The sequence below is a fragment of the Protomyctophum bolini genome, assembly GCF_963924005.1.
Source record: "Protomyctophum bolini genome assembly, chromosome: 19".
In the NCBI taxonomy this organism is placed as follows: Eukaryota; Metazoa; Chordata; class Actinopteri; order Myctophiformes; family Myctophidae; genus Protomyctophum; species Protomyctophum bolini.
Window position 1 is genome coordinate 17,878,889 of NC_137880.1, and position 13,108 is coordinate 17,891,996.

The 13,108-nt window shown below is 45.8% G+C and overlaps 1 protein-coding gene across 3 annotated transcripts in view; it reads left to right on the forward strand.

The window, feature by feature from the left end:
* The window catches only part of rev3l (REV3 like, DNA directed polymerase zeta catalytic subunit), a 91,611-nt gene that overhangs the window by 15,460 nt on the left and 63,043 nt on the right, over window positions 1-13,108 (forward strand). Inside the window, exon 1 of one of the 3 annotated variants that reach the window (XM_080790305.1) lies at window positions 5,431-5,525. The exons of the other annotated variants lie outside the window; for them this stretch is intronic. The gene's annotated coding sequence lies outside the window, so the exon portion shown is untranslated. Of the gene's footprint in view, window positions 1-5,430; window positions 5,526-13,108 lie in introns of those variants that run through there. 3 annotated transcript variants of the gene reach the window in all.

Consider the following 13,108-nt stretch of genomic DNA (forward strand, 5'->3'; position numbering starts at 1 on the left):
TACAAAACACAGACAGAGCTTTGTCGCTCTATATGTAAAGTGTCTTGAGACAACTTGTTGTGATTTGACACTTTAATAAAACCGAATTGAATTAAAATAGTTCTTCTATTTTTGGCAACCAAGTATGAATCAGGGATCAGGATTTCCCATTTCAAAGACGTGTGGGAGTGCTCTATTCTCTCTCTCTCTCTCTCTCTGTCCCTAAATTACTTCTCCCACTCTCACTACATTGTTAAGCACGCTCCAACTTCTCCATCTCCCTCCCTCTCCCTCCATTCCTCTTTGTTCTTCCTGCCAGGCAGAAACTTCCCATGCGCCTGTGCAGTGTGACTGTGTGTGTATGTGCACGTGTAGTTCACAACTGTGGCTAACTAACTAGGCCCCCCCTCTCTCCTACTGTGACCTCACAAACTACAGCTCCATGGGTCTCCCGTGACCTCCGACCCCTCAGCTCACCAGTGGCTCTCCCTTTTATCGCCTGCAGTCGCATACCTGAGTGACAGTCATTTGTTCAGGCGCTGTGTGTGTGTGTGTGTGTGTGTGTGTGTGACTGAACAGCTCCTGAATGGATATGGGAGAGTGCTTTTTTTATCCCACTAAACTTTGTGTGGCATTATACTGCCGGTTTTTGAATGAGAGTGGATGGTCCACCTTCACATAAAAGATGACAGGCGACATAAACAGATACTGTATATAAATCATGTACAGCATACAGTACATCATAGGAAATAATATTATCCTGGTGTGTGCCTGTGCACATGTGTGTTGGCTTTAACCACATCAACCCTGGTGTCTCTATTTTTGCCATGTACATTTTTACAAAATGTTACTTTTCCTTTTTCACCCCAACATTTTCAGAAATAGCTGATCGTCATATAGATGGGCCTTAAAACTCTTATGAAGCCATTGACGGGAAAACGACATAGATTTGATTATGCACAGCCACAGGTAGCCATAGACGAGAAGGGGATATTTGATAAAATAGCATTAATCCAGCATTAAAAACATATATATTTTACCTTATTTTAGCCACCGCTAGCATCCATGGTATAAACCGCCATATCCCAAATCCTCCGTACACGACAAGTACCTGTGCACACGGTCTTTAGTGACTTTAGGTCTCATAATGGGATACAGTACGATGTTCAGAGCTTAATAAAACATTAATTTGAGCTGTCACCCCATATCAATGATCCGATCGTCGGAACAGAGCCATGACCCTGGCACGAAATGTCAGATTTTTACTCTCGTTCAAAGAGTTAAGTGTTTCAGATGAATTGCAAACTCTGCTATTACTACCGGTATACAAGGTTCTCTCTCAAACAGCCATTTCCTCACTCTGTGTCTGTGTGAGTGCGTGTGCATGTGTGCATGCATGCGTGCGTATAATTGAATTACACCGTGGCTCCACCTCTCCCCTCCCTCTTATTCAGCTCCTCTTCTCCGTCGTTCTGCCCCTCGCCGCCTCATCCAGCCCCCCCTCACCCCCCGCCCCTTTCCATCCACCCATGTCTCCTCCCCCACCTCCTCCATTCCTGCTGCAGTAAACTGGACTCCAGTGGTTGTAGCAGTAGCACCACCTCCTTCCCTTCTGTGTTCCTCACACTACTGCCCTGAGGCAGTGCCTTGGCCCAAGCAGGCTTCCTCTCCTCTCCTTCTCTCCTCTCCCCTCTTCGCCTCCATCCCACTCCCAGCCAAACCTGTGTGTGTGTGTGTGTGTGTGTGTGTGTGTGTGTGTGTGCACGTGTGCGGACAGTGTGTGCATGTGTCTGTGGTGTACAGGAGGAGTTGATTTGAGGTTATGTGGTGAATACAGCATGCTGGTTCAGGGGGTTCTTCCTGTAAACTCCTAAAGCTTCATAATTACACTCCCACTGGCCCTAGATCAGCTACACACACACACACTTGCTGTCCCTCTTTCATTTCCTGTCTGTTGTGCTTCTCTGTCTCCCTTTTCTCACAGCCCCGTGCTTTATTTTCACACTCTGTCCTCCCTCTTTCTCACTCTCGTATGTCCCCTCTCTCACCCCCTGGTTTCTCTCCCTTTCAGCCTTTCACATGCTCTCACCCTTTAGCCAGCTCTCCAGTGCGTCTGTACCAACCTCCTGAATCGGCCACGGAAGGACTTGGAAAGCGTCTCCCGCCAACAAGCTGCCGTCGCTTGCCGTTGATATCACCGTAGTCGGTACTAGCCGTCCGTGTGGTAGTGATGATGGGGGTAAACTCCACTGTAGAGTGGACCTATGGATCACACAACGCTTGTCACGAGACATTTGCCCATCGCACTTTTGAACTAGATACTGATGCGAATTTCTATTGTTCAGTTATCCTAAAGTCCAGTTATGAGGCAATACACATTAATCCAATTGAGCCTAAAACGGGGCATATTTATTTTCAAAATACAATGGGGAAAAATGTCCCTGATATGAATATGACTAGCAAATTAATAAAACAAAATATGAGCCTAATATTTAGCAAACCAAGTTTTGATTCGCTCCACAGCAGATCGTCTGGATGCTCCAGGAACGGTCCAGTCATTAGGTGTCTGCACTGGAGAGTACTTATCTTTTTCAGTACACTATATCAAACTGTACTTTTCTGTGGCTTTGCTTCCAATTGGACCACGTACAGCTTCAGTGAACACTCTTTTTTTTAAATAATGGTTGATGCTCTAAACGTGGTCTACTTTTTTACCATCAATACCATATTGTCAACTCTCAATTCCTATACCAATCGATTAACTCCACAGTGTGTTTTGTTTTGGTGCGAGACTCCAGTCCAGTGTTGCCAGAACCTTGTTTTGGTGCGAGACCAGTCCAGTCCAGTGTTGCCAGACGCGACCAGTTTCACCACTTGAGCCCCATTACTGTACATCAGCAGGTACATGGATATTTTTAGAGCAGGTTGTCCTGAAAACAGAAGACGGGTGCTTCCCAAAATAGCCAATTCCACAGGGAAAGCCCGGGACACACAGGATCACATGACTCACATGTGCTTTGTTTAGTACTGAATACGTTTCCCACGATGGTATAATATATAGATGTTTTTGTGTACAGACATTTATTTAGCCCAAAAAAGGACACTGTGAGGGTTAACTGCCTATTCAGGTTCTGACTGCACATTGCTACTCGTGCAGATCTCTCTCGCTCGGCCCGTCGGATCTGCTATTTTCGCTAGGTTTGGAAATTTCGTTAAACCGCACTGCAATAATGGTGTGGTGGTCCTCACAAAATCCGGCATATACCGTTTGGGGACATGTTACGGTGAGGGCGATGCTCTGTGAGACCAGGTGTACCGACCCCCCCCCTTGCAGAGATCCCAGTGTGTCCTGCGACCTGCACCCCAACCTTCTTTCTGTCACGACACGACACGACACGACTTGCCTCGTTCAAACTGTGCTTAAAATCTCCTGACACGTCAGATCTGGTCTTGACGGGTCCAGTTCGACACGCTGTCCTGCTTCCCGTGACTGGGTGCAGTCCTCTGCACCCAGTCCCCTGTGCTTGTTCACAGTGATGCCCACAGAAAACGATACCCATTATAACCACGCATAGCCTTCTGTTACCTACCTCTTCCCTTGTAGAGCACCCTTATTCTGTCCTTCCTGTCAGGTTGCCGTATTGGCTATGTTGCACAAAAGTAATCAGAATTCACGTGCACAGAGCTCTTTCTTGCATAATGTATTTTCCTGCAGTGTACACACTGTCCTTATCCTTCTCAAAGACATGGCCGGTTACATTCTACTCACTCTGGTATGAAAGGTATTGATTTGTTTTTGTTGTTTTGTTACACATGTGGTATACACATGTACGCACACAGTGCCTGTCTTATCCCATTTTGGGGCGGGAACCCCTTTTGGTGTTAGCATTATGCTATGCTTTAGCTATTGAAAAATAGCAGATCTACAAGCTTGTAGGTCTGCTATTTTTGAAAAATCGAAGAACAACTGACATAGAAACATAGCACTTTGAAGAATGTCATGTTCATCCACAATTGCACATGCACTACGTCCTTCCTGGTGAATCTCATGACTGTCAACTGAAAAGAAGTGCGCCTGGTGATTTCACGTGTATCAGGGGGAACACGTACTACTCTACACCCTCTCTAATGAACCGACCAGTAAGGGTCTGCAGCCACAAGGGATTACAGTACGACGGGAAGTGGGAATTGGTACGAGGGGAAGGACTAAATTGGGAGAAGAGGGAATATAAAAGATGAAAAAGATAAAAAATAGGTCAGAGTAGAGTTATGCTGTGGTACACTGCCTTTGGAGGGATGGGGGGGATTTCGCCTCACAACTCATAAACACAGGCAAGGAGCGAGCGTTCCGACAGCAATATGGTGCAAAGATATGTCCTGACATGGAGCCTCGGCCATTGCGTTGCGACGTAGCCTGAACCATTCAAATGACCAATACATAGTAGCGTGTAGATCTCAACCAATAAAAGTGCTTGGGGCCGCAAAACCTCGTTCAAATTGAGACTGTGAGCGAATATAGGAGGGGTGGACGACGTCGCTGCACGGTGCGTTGTCGCTCGTGGTACGCCAGGACGGTCACAATGACAAACATGTATTCTAATATGAGATTTCATCGTTGGCTCGCTCGCATCGCTGGCAGTGTAGATGAGGTGTCAAACTGATGCTGTATGGTTCCCACCTCCCTGTTCCTAGTCCCAGCCATTCCTAACTGGTATTTGATGAGAGGACTCAAACTGCAGGATTAGAAGAAAAAAAAAAAATCCTGGCCGAACGACCCAGGAAATGTGGCATAGGAGTGGGAGTGAAGGGCTCATAGGTTGGTGAACCAATAGGGAGCCACGCAACGTCGGTTTCCAGTGCTCGTTTAAATCCGCCCATCTATGCCTGTAAAAGCTGTGGTACTTTCAGGCTAGAGCAGCAGTACAGGACGCCAGGGTTGGGCAACACGGCTCTGGAGTCAATCAAGTCTGGAGGAGAGCCAGGTGTGGACACTGTGGAAAGTATTTTCTGGTGTGTGGTACCACACACACACACACACACACCCCCCAGAGGGTGTGATGGACCCCTGTCTGTGCTGATAATTAGCCGTGTGGGATCATTAGTGCTGCAAAGCTATCGTCTGGTGAACGCCAGGCCTGGCCTGTCATTTTCAGACAAGTCCCAGACAGACAGACAGACAGACTGAGGAGACATAGATGGAATCAAACAATGGATGTAAAGTGGGGAAGGTCATTTGAACGGAAGGCTGGGAGGAAATTGGTTGATTGATTAAGGTGGCTGTCTGGAGGGAGCCCATCAGGGATAAATGGATGTGTTAGGTTGGTAAAAACAACAAAACGACAATATAAAAAACACTGCATTTACTCCCTCATTATAATCTGTTGAAGATGAAACATTAGGCTTCTTCTTACACCCTTCCAATGAAGGGACTGTCCTTTTCATTCCAGGCAGCCAGAATTGAACGGGAAGGGACGTTGGCTCGTGCATTCAACAGCACAGCACAGCACAGCACTGTCTGCCTGGCAAATATCAGCAAGTATCCCAATGTGATTATTCTAATTATTTGGTTTCGCACTCCTATGTATGTATGGGACTGTCGTCGTCCCATTGTGTTAGCTTCTGGCATGAGGCGTCCAAGTCACCATCTGGTCAGCCTCCTTCCTGTCTGTACAGATCAGATGACTGGCTTCTGTACAAGCCTCCTTCACAGCCAGAGAGAGAGAGAGGGAGTCAGGGGACCCCGGTATGGAGGTGTAGAGGGAGTCAGGGGACCCCGGTATGGAGGTGTAGAGGGAGTCAGGGGAGTGAGGGGACCCTGGTATGGAGGTGTAGAGGGAGTCAGGGGACCCCGGTATGGAGGTGTAGAGGGAGTCAGGGGAGTGAGGGGACCCCGGTATGGAGGTGTAGAGGGAGTCAGGGGACCCCGGTATGGAGGTGTAGAGGGAGTCAGGGGAGTGAGGGGACCCCGGTATGGAGGTGTAGAGGGAGTGAGGGGACCCCGGTATGGAGGTGTAGAGGGAGTCAGGGGACCCCGGTATGGAGGTGTAGAGGGAGTCAGGGGACCCCGGTATGGAGGTGTAGAGGGAGTCAGGGGACCCCGGTATGGAGGTGTAGAGGGAGTCAGGGGACCCCGGTATGGAGGTGTAGAGGGAGTCAGGGGACCCCGGTATGGAGGTGTATGCTGTAGCTGCAGTGAATGCAGCAACATGGAATATGTTGCTGGCTAGTGCTACAAATTAAAGAAAATACACAATAACAGCGTTTATTGCTTCCAATTTGGACCTCCAAATATCATATATCACATGGTCAAATATCCAAAAAAATATCAAAGGCACTAATAGGAAGGCAAGTATGCTAAAATAGTCCATTAAAATGTTGCAAGGTCTCACCTCTACAGTAACCTAACAAATAAATATTATGTTGGCTATAGTTTGTGGTAAAACTCCGCATCGACTTTGGCTCATATCGTCACCCATGAAATACAAGCACGGGATCCGCGCAGGAAGTCCTCCGCTGTAGCCGGGAATAGCCCAGGCCAGTGCGTCATCTCTCCCCAGCTCGCTGGCTCAGAGCTCAGGGCATCATGCCAGGCTGGGCTTGGCTGTGTCACAGAGGGGAGGGCCACCAATCAGACTCCGCTAACAAAGCCCAGACACTGACAGCAGGGAGGGGCGGCGGGGTGACTTGGCCCAGCTGGCTTCACGTTGGGCCGTTTGCCTGCAGAGTTCCGGCATCTCTCCTCGCAACAACATGTAGTCAACTCTCGCCGGAGAGGTTTCCCATGATGCAGCGGAACCTGTGACACATGGGTGTGTGGAGGGGAATTTTCCCTCCTTTTGGAGAGGGTTTGTTTGTAAAGTCGAGCTGTGATTGGTCAAAGTTTGACAATGAAAATTTGTTTAGGTGTCTTAGTTGTACTCAACCAGAATGTCTACTTTCGGGAACAGTACGGCCTCTTGCATTTATTTCTATTTATTTTTTACTGCTTTTCACCTTTTTCACTGCTTTTTCACAAAATGATATGCCCAGTCACCATGCTGCATCTGTGATGTTCCTTTTTACTGACACCAAATAAGAATTGAGTGCACAGAATATCAATACGAAGCAACTTAAAAACGTTGTTGAAATGTTATTACAATGGTAGTGGATGGAGAGAGAGGACTTTTGTCCAACCACGAAACGGCAACCAATGAGTGCGAAGAGGGGCACAACCACGGGCGGGACTTGACAAAGGGTGGCTGTGCGCGGCAAAATCATGGGTGTTAATTTAACTCTCAGGATCATTGGTGTCACTTCCACCTGTTTTACAAGCGGAGACACTGTGTATCTGTGTACTGTGTTAGTATCCTGTTAGTCTGAGGGAAGAGGCAATGTGGAAAGGCATTAACACACAGGGACCAGGGCTTGCCTCTTTGCTTTCGTGTTCCCTCAATCCTCAGTAGTCAGTATCGGTACAGTTCAGTATGTCAGGGGAATGCTAGTGGGCCAGAAATAGCAGCAAGCACTGTGCTCCGACTCCTGGAGTCCTTCCTCTAGTCTGCACTGCTGATGGAGTAGATGGACACACAGAGACAGACGACACAGAAGCAGACATGCCATGCTCCACGGCACATTGTTTACTCACTCCCATCATGTCTTCCCCTGGTGCCTTGTCTTACTTTAGGCTAATTTCTTAGAGTGACATGAGTAGAGTATAATCAATCACCTTCTCCCAAACGAAACCCACTGAATGGTACAATGACATATTGGCCTCGCTCGCCCCATTGAAGCTGCAGGTCTAAAGACGCAATAAGATCACATTTCTTAATATCCATAATAATAAATATTGTATTTATGGTTATTTACTTTATATAAGCTATGGCCATACATCGATAAACAAAGCACTTAACATCAGGTGAGTAATTAGCCTCCTAATCATCAGCATTATTTTTCAATAAATGCACGTACATAACCATAACCATCTGGCCTCAACACAAGTGTCTCTGTATATTTAAGTCATTAGCTGTCCACCTGCAGGAGTCTGGCTAAATACTATAAGTATTGTGTCCTCTTCTCACCTTGGGCTCCTGAAAGCGCCCCCAGGGGGCCTTTACTTGTGCTTAGCAAAACTGTCCACTCGCAGGCCGAGTGGCAAAGTATAAACACCCCCATCAGTGCCACCACTGGAGTGATATGAAGGCGTCACTACCAGCTGCTTTACAGTGAAGACAGGAGAAAAAATAAAATAAACAACAGGCTGTGTAATTAGTTTATAACGCAAGGAGGCATAAATTCCTCATTCTCTCTTCTGCTTAATTTGGGGAGTAGATGAAGGGAATTAATCCATTACGGAGGATGTGATTTACAGGCCTGTCGCTTCTATCCTCTGTTCACTTCTCTACATCCACTTCTATCCTCTGTTCACTTCTCTACATCCACTCCTATCCTCTGTTCACTTCTCTACATCCACTCCTATCCTCTGTTCACTTCTCTACATCCACTCCTATCCTCTGTTCACTTCTCTACATCCACTCCTATCCTCTGTTCACTTCTCTACATCCACTCCTATCCTCTGTTCACTTCTCTACATCCACTTCTATCCTCTGTTCACTTCTCTACATCCACTCCTATCCTCTGTTCACTTCTCTACATCCACTTCTATCCTCTGTTCACTTCTCTACATCCACTCCTATCCTCTGTTCACTTCTCTACATCCACTTCTATCCTCTGTTCACTTCTCTACATCCACTTCTATCCTCTGTTCACTTCTCTACATCCACTCCTATCCTCTGTTCACTTCTCTACATCCACTCCTATCCTCTGTTCACTTCTCTACATCCACTTCTATCCTCTGTTCACTTCTCTACATCCACTTCTATCCTCTGTTCACTTCTCTACATCCACTTCTATCCTCTGTTCACTTCTCTACATCCACTCGCTGCTGTCCCCCCCCCCCAACAGAGACAGAGGTTTTCCTTTATCCCACTGCTTCACTCTCTCCCTGCGTGTGTCGCATGCGAGTATACATATATATATATGGGTGTGCCTACGAACGTACACATGTACATACACATACAGTATACGCTCATACATACACCCATGCGGGTAAACACTCTAGAGCTGCATAATAATGTCAAAAATCACCGGATATATGGATCCATTTGGATTTGCGCATTTTTCTTCTTGGCAGTTATTTTTCCTGCTTTAAGCTCCGCCTCTCTGTAAATTCATCTGTACCCGTTTGTGTTCTCGAATTAATTCATGCACAGGCCTTCGTTGTCTAATGTGTTTACTGTAATGTATTTGAATTTGAAACGACCCCGTACTTTCCCTTTGTCAGTGAGAGATGTTTCAGGAGCCACCAATTAACTCATTAGATCAGTGCCAGCTCAACAGTGAAGGATGTTGCCAAATGTTGCTACCCTTGCAGAAGAAGCTATTGATTTGCCCGTGACCTAATGCAGCTCACAGTTGTCACTTATGCAGGCTTTGACAGTGACTGCAGAATGACTAGTCTGGAATACCCTTAATGTAAGACTTTGGCAGCATCCTTTTTGTCTTTCAAATGTTGAAGATCACAAATAGCCGATGGGTGCAAGAGTTAATCTTAAATAAATAAATGATTGATTTTAAACTGTTTTATTAGCATTTTCAAAACATACATGCATGCATGTTTTGAATGCATGCATAGAACATACGTACATTACTCAAAAATATTATAACAGAATAAATGATAACCGAATAACGGATAAGAGTACATTTAAATATGTAAGAATGTAGGCTCCCTGGCTAGCATGGCATACAAGATGCATGACTATAAGATGCATATTATTTATATTGCACTAGGATATATGTGTAATGCATAAGGTATTGTATAGAGAATAGATGGTTGTGCAGGCACCACTCAGCCTGGCTACAATACAAACGTCGTATGGAACAAGGAGGGTGGCTCCAATACTCCTTGACAGAGCATTGCTTTGCCAATTTCCAATGTGTCTGAACGTGGGTTTTCACTCCTCTTCTCCAGACCCTTGGCGTGGCTCTGTGCCAGTTTGTGCTCACTGATTGCGCAAGATAGTATGTCATATTCTAATGGGCCTTCTGAGTATTCTGTCAAATGCTGTGTGGTTGTGTTTCATGGGGCCTGTCATGTGGATCAAACCTGTGACCTCTATGTTACAGTTACAATCTCTTTTACCTCTGGGCCTTGCCTTACCTGCCGCGTAAAAACAATAAATGAACCACCACAAGAGCTTTGGCCTAGTTTGTTTCCAGTCTTCTTTCACTGACTGTTGACACCATAATTAATAGCCGTGTTAGTGTCATTAACCTCTTCTTAGCTTAGCTCCCTCTGGCCAATGATCTCCGGATAATTGCAAAGGGAGTTTGGACTTCCCACAATCCTTGACGGGGACAGTGGGGAGGGGATGGCTTGTAACCCTCATCACATAGCAGAAATTATTCAGGTAGTCCTTTGGTTTTCCCTAATTAAGTTGGCCACCAAAGGGCAGATTTTCAGCATTAGGCCCTATATGTCTGCCTCTGAGTATGAGATGAGCCTCTCTCTCATAGCTCCTGGGTTTCATTAAGCAGATGATATATGAGCGATGTTTGAGTAATAATGGAGAGTGGCAACAAAGCCCCCGCAGCAGGGATGAGGATAGGCTAATAATGAGACAAATACAACATTGATGAAACAGTGGCCTTTAAGGGGAAGTGGAAGTATTGGGCTATTATTCTTAATAGACATTTGTGTCTTTATCTGACTTTTAGGCAAGGGTATGAAATGTAATGTATTGTGTCCACTGGCTGAATGATTTATTCCTGTATTCACCAGGCAGACAGCATCCCTGTTCCACAAGCCAAAATATGTTTTGTCGGGCAGAAACCTTGTATCTCTGTTCATATCCATATTTCAACATTTTGAAAGTGAAACTGAATGTAGTCAATTCCGTCTGTGTGGATTTTTACATGTATTTAAATATGAAATGAACAAAAGCTTGTGACTACATGATAACTACATTAGGTCCATTGTAAGTTGTAACACATGTTCTTTCAAAATGTCCTGAAAAGTAAAGGTTTTGGGGTTTCCATTTCCATCAGACAGGACATGTATTATTTTACAGGTATACCTACCAACTGGAACCTCTAATAGTTGATTACTTGCCAAAGTGTCTGGTACAAGTGGTAAGAGGTGAGCAGGTCTGGTGGTCCTGATGTATTTAACCTTGCCGTGTTCATTTTTCAATAGTCCAGACATTGGTCAGGCCAGAGACCTGTGTGTGTGTGTGTGTGTGTGTGTGTGTGTGTTGCCCCGTCCCCAGGGCTCACATTCTCGAGTATTGTGGTACGTTGAGGCTCTGTGTGACCCATCACTTCCTGCTATCAATCTGTCAGACTGAACTGTGCAAGGAGAGCCCCTAATCAAGATGGAGGATGTGGCTGAGAGAGAGCATGTGTCTGCTCTATCATGCACACATAACCTGCATGGAGCGACCGAGCTGGTGGCAGAGCACCGGTTTTCCAAATTGACCCTTTGTCAAGTCCCGCCCATGGTACTACCCCTCTTCCACTCCTACTGATTGCTATTGCTTGGTTGGACAGAAAATGGTCTATTCTATTACCATTGAAGTATGCTAATAAGTGTTGCCAATTTGCCTCCTAGATATTTCATGTTGATGTATTCTGTTCTTATTTTAAACTTGGTCTTAGTCAATGGAACATCTCGGGTGCAGTATTGTGACTGGGAATATTGTTTTTCCACCCAAAAAGTGGATATTTTTCCTCATGTTTAGCAAATGAAGCATAAGCAACAGCTGCTATGCGGAAGGAGCCTGCTGGTTGGTCGGCCAGGCAGTCACATGGACCAGTCAGAAGGACCAAGGTTGACATTAAAATGGGTGAATGCATGCAGACAGACACGCAAGACACACACACGCACCTGATTTTAATGCTGATTGCAGCCATTGTGCAGTGCAGTCCCTGAGTCATAGCACTGGCTGATCCCAGCTCTGTCTGTTTTTGTCTGGGAGTACAGCCTGCCTGGTTTGTTGACTGACAAATTAGCTGGTTTACTAATTGCCACGATTACTGACTGGTTTATAACTTGACTAACTGAATGTCTTGCAAACTGTCTTATTCATGCACCAGTTGTCTTATCGACTGACTGACTGACTCTGCGACTAGCTTACTGTCTGATTCACTGACTGCTGGCCTGATTTGCAGAAGGACTGCTGTAACAGTTAATTGAACTAATTGATTTAACAGATTATGAAAAATAAAAGAATCCATTTAGGAGAAAAACGTTGTGATGCAATGCAACCCGTTGTGTGAGCATGCAGAACGGCTTTTTTGCAATTTATTGTATGCCAAATCAGACTAATGGATTTTGTCCATCATAAAAAAAAATCTATAACCAATTATAATGTATTCTCATCAATTCATTGAAAACCTGCTTCTCAATTATTCGACTAAACAAAAAAGTAATCCATCCAATCATCCGTAGTCCATCACTGAGAAAATAACCGGTATTTGCAGCCCTAGACTGATGTTCTTGCTGGCTATGTGTTGTTTTTTGGGTCTGCAGTATGAGTGCTGAGTCACAGAGGTGAAGGGTCTGCAGTGTGAGTGCTGAGTCACAGGTGAAGGGTCTGCAGTGAGTGCTGAGTCACAGGTGAAGGGTCTGCAGTGTGAGTGCTGAGTCACAGAGGTGAAGGGTCTGCAGTGTGAGTGCTGCTGAGTCACAGAGGTGAAGGGTCTGCAGTGTGAGTGCTGAGTCACAGAGGTGAAGGGTCTACAGTGCGAGTACTGAGTCACAGAGGTGAAGGGTCTGCAGTGTGAGTGCTGAGTCACAGAGGTGAAGGGTCTGCAGTGAGTGCTGAGTCACAGAGGTGAAGGGTCTGCAGTGTGAGTGCTGAGTCACAGAGGTGAAGGATCTGCAGTGAGTGCTGAGTCACAGAGGGAGGTGCTAGCAATAGGATGAGCACGACAAACCCTGCTGCTCCTCCCTCTCTGAGATGACACCCGTGTTGCCAGATTTTGCGAGAGACATAGGCAAGCAGGTCTAGGGAAACACGCCCAAAAGAAGCGACTATGCCTCACGAGCCCTTTAAATCTATGTACACTATACATTGGCCATTTGAAAAAAGCT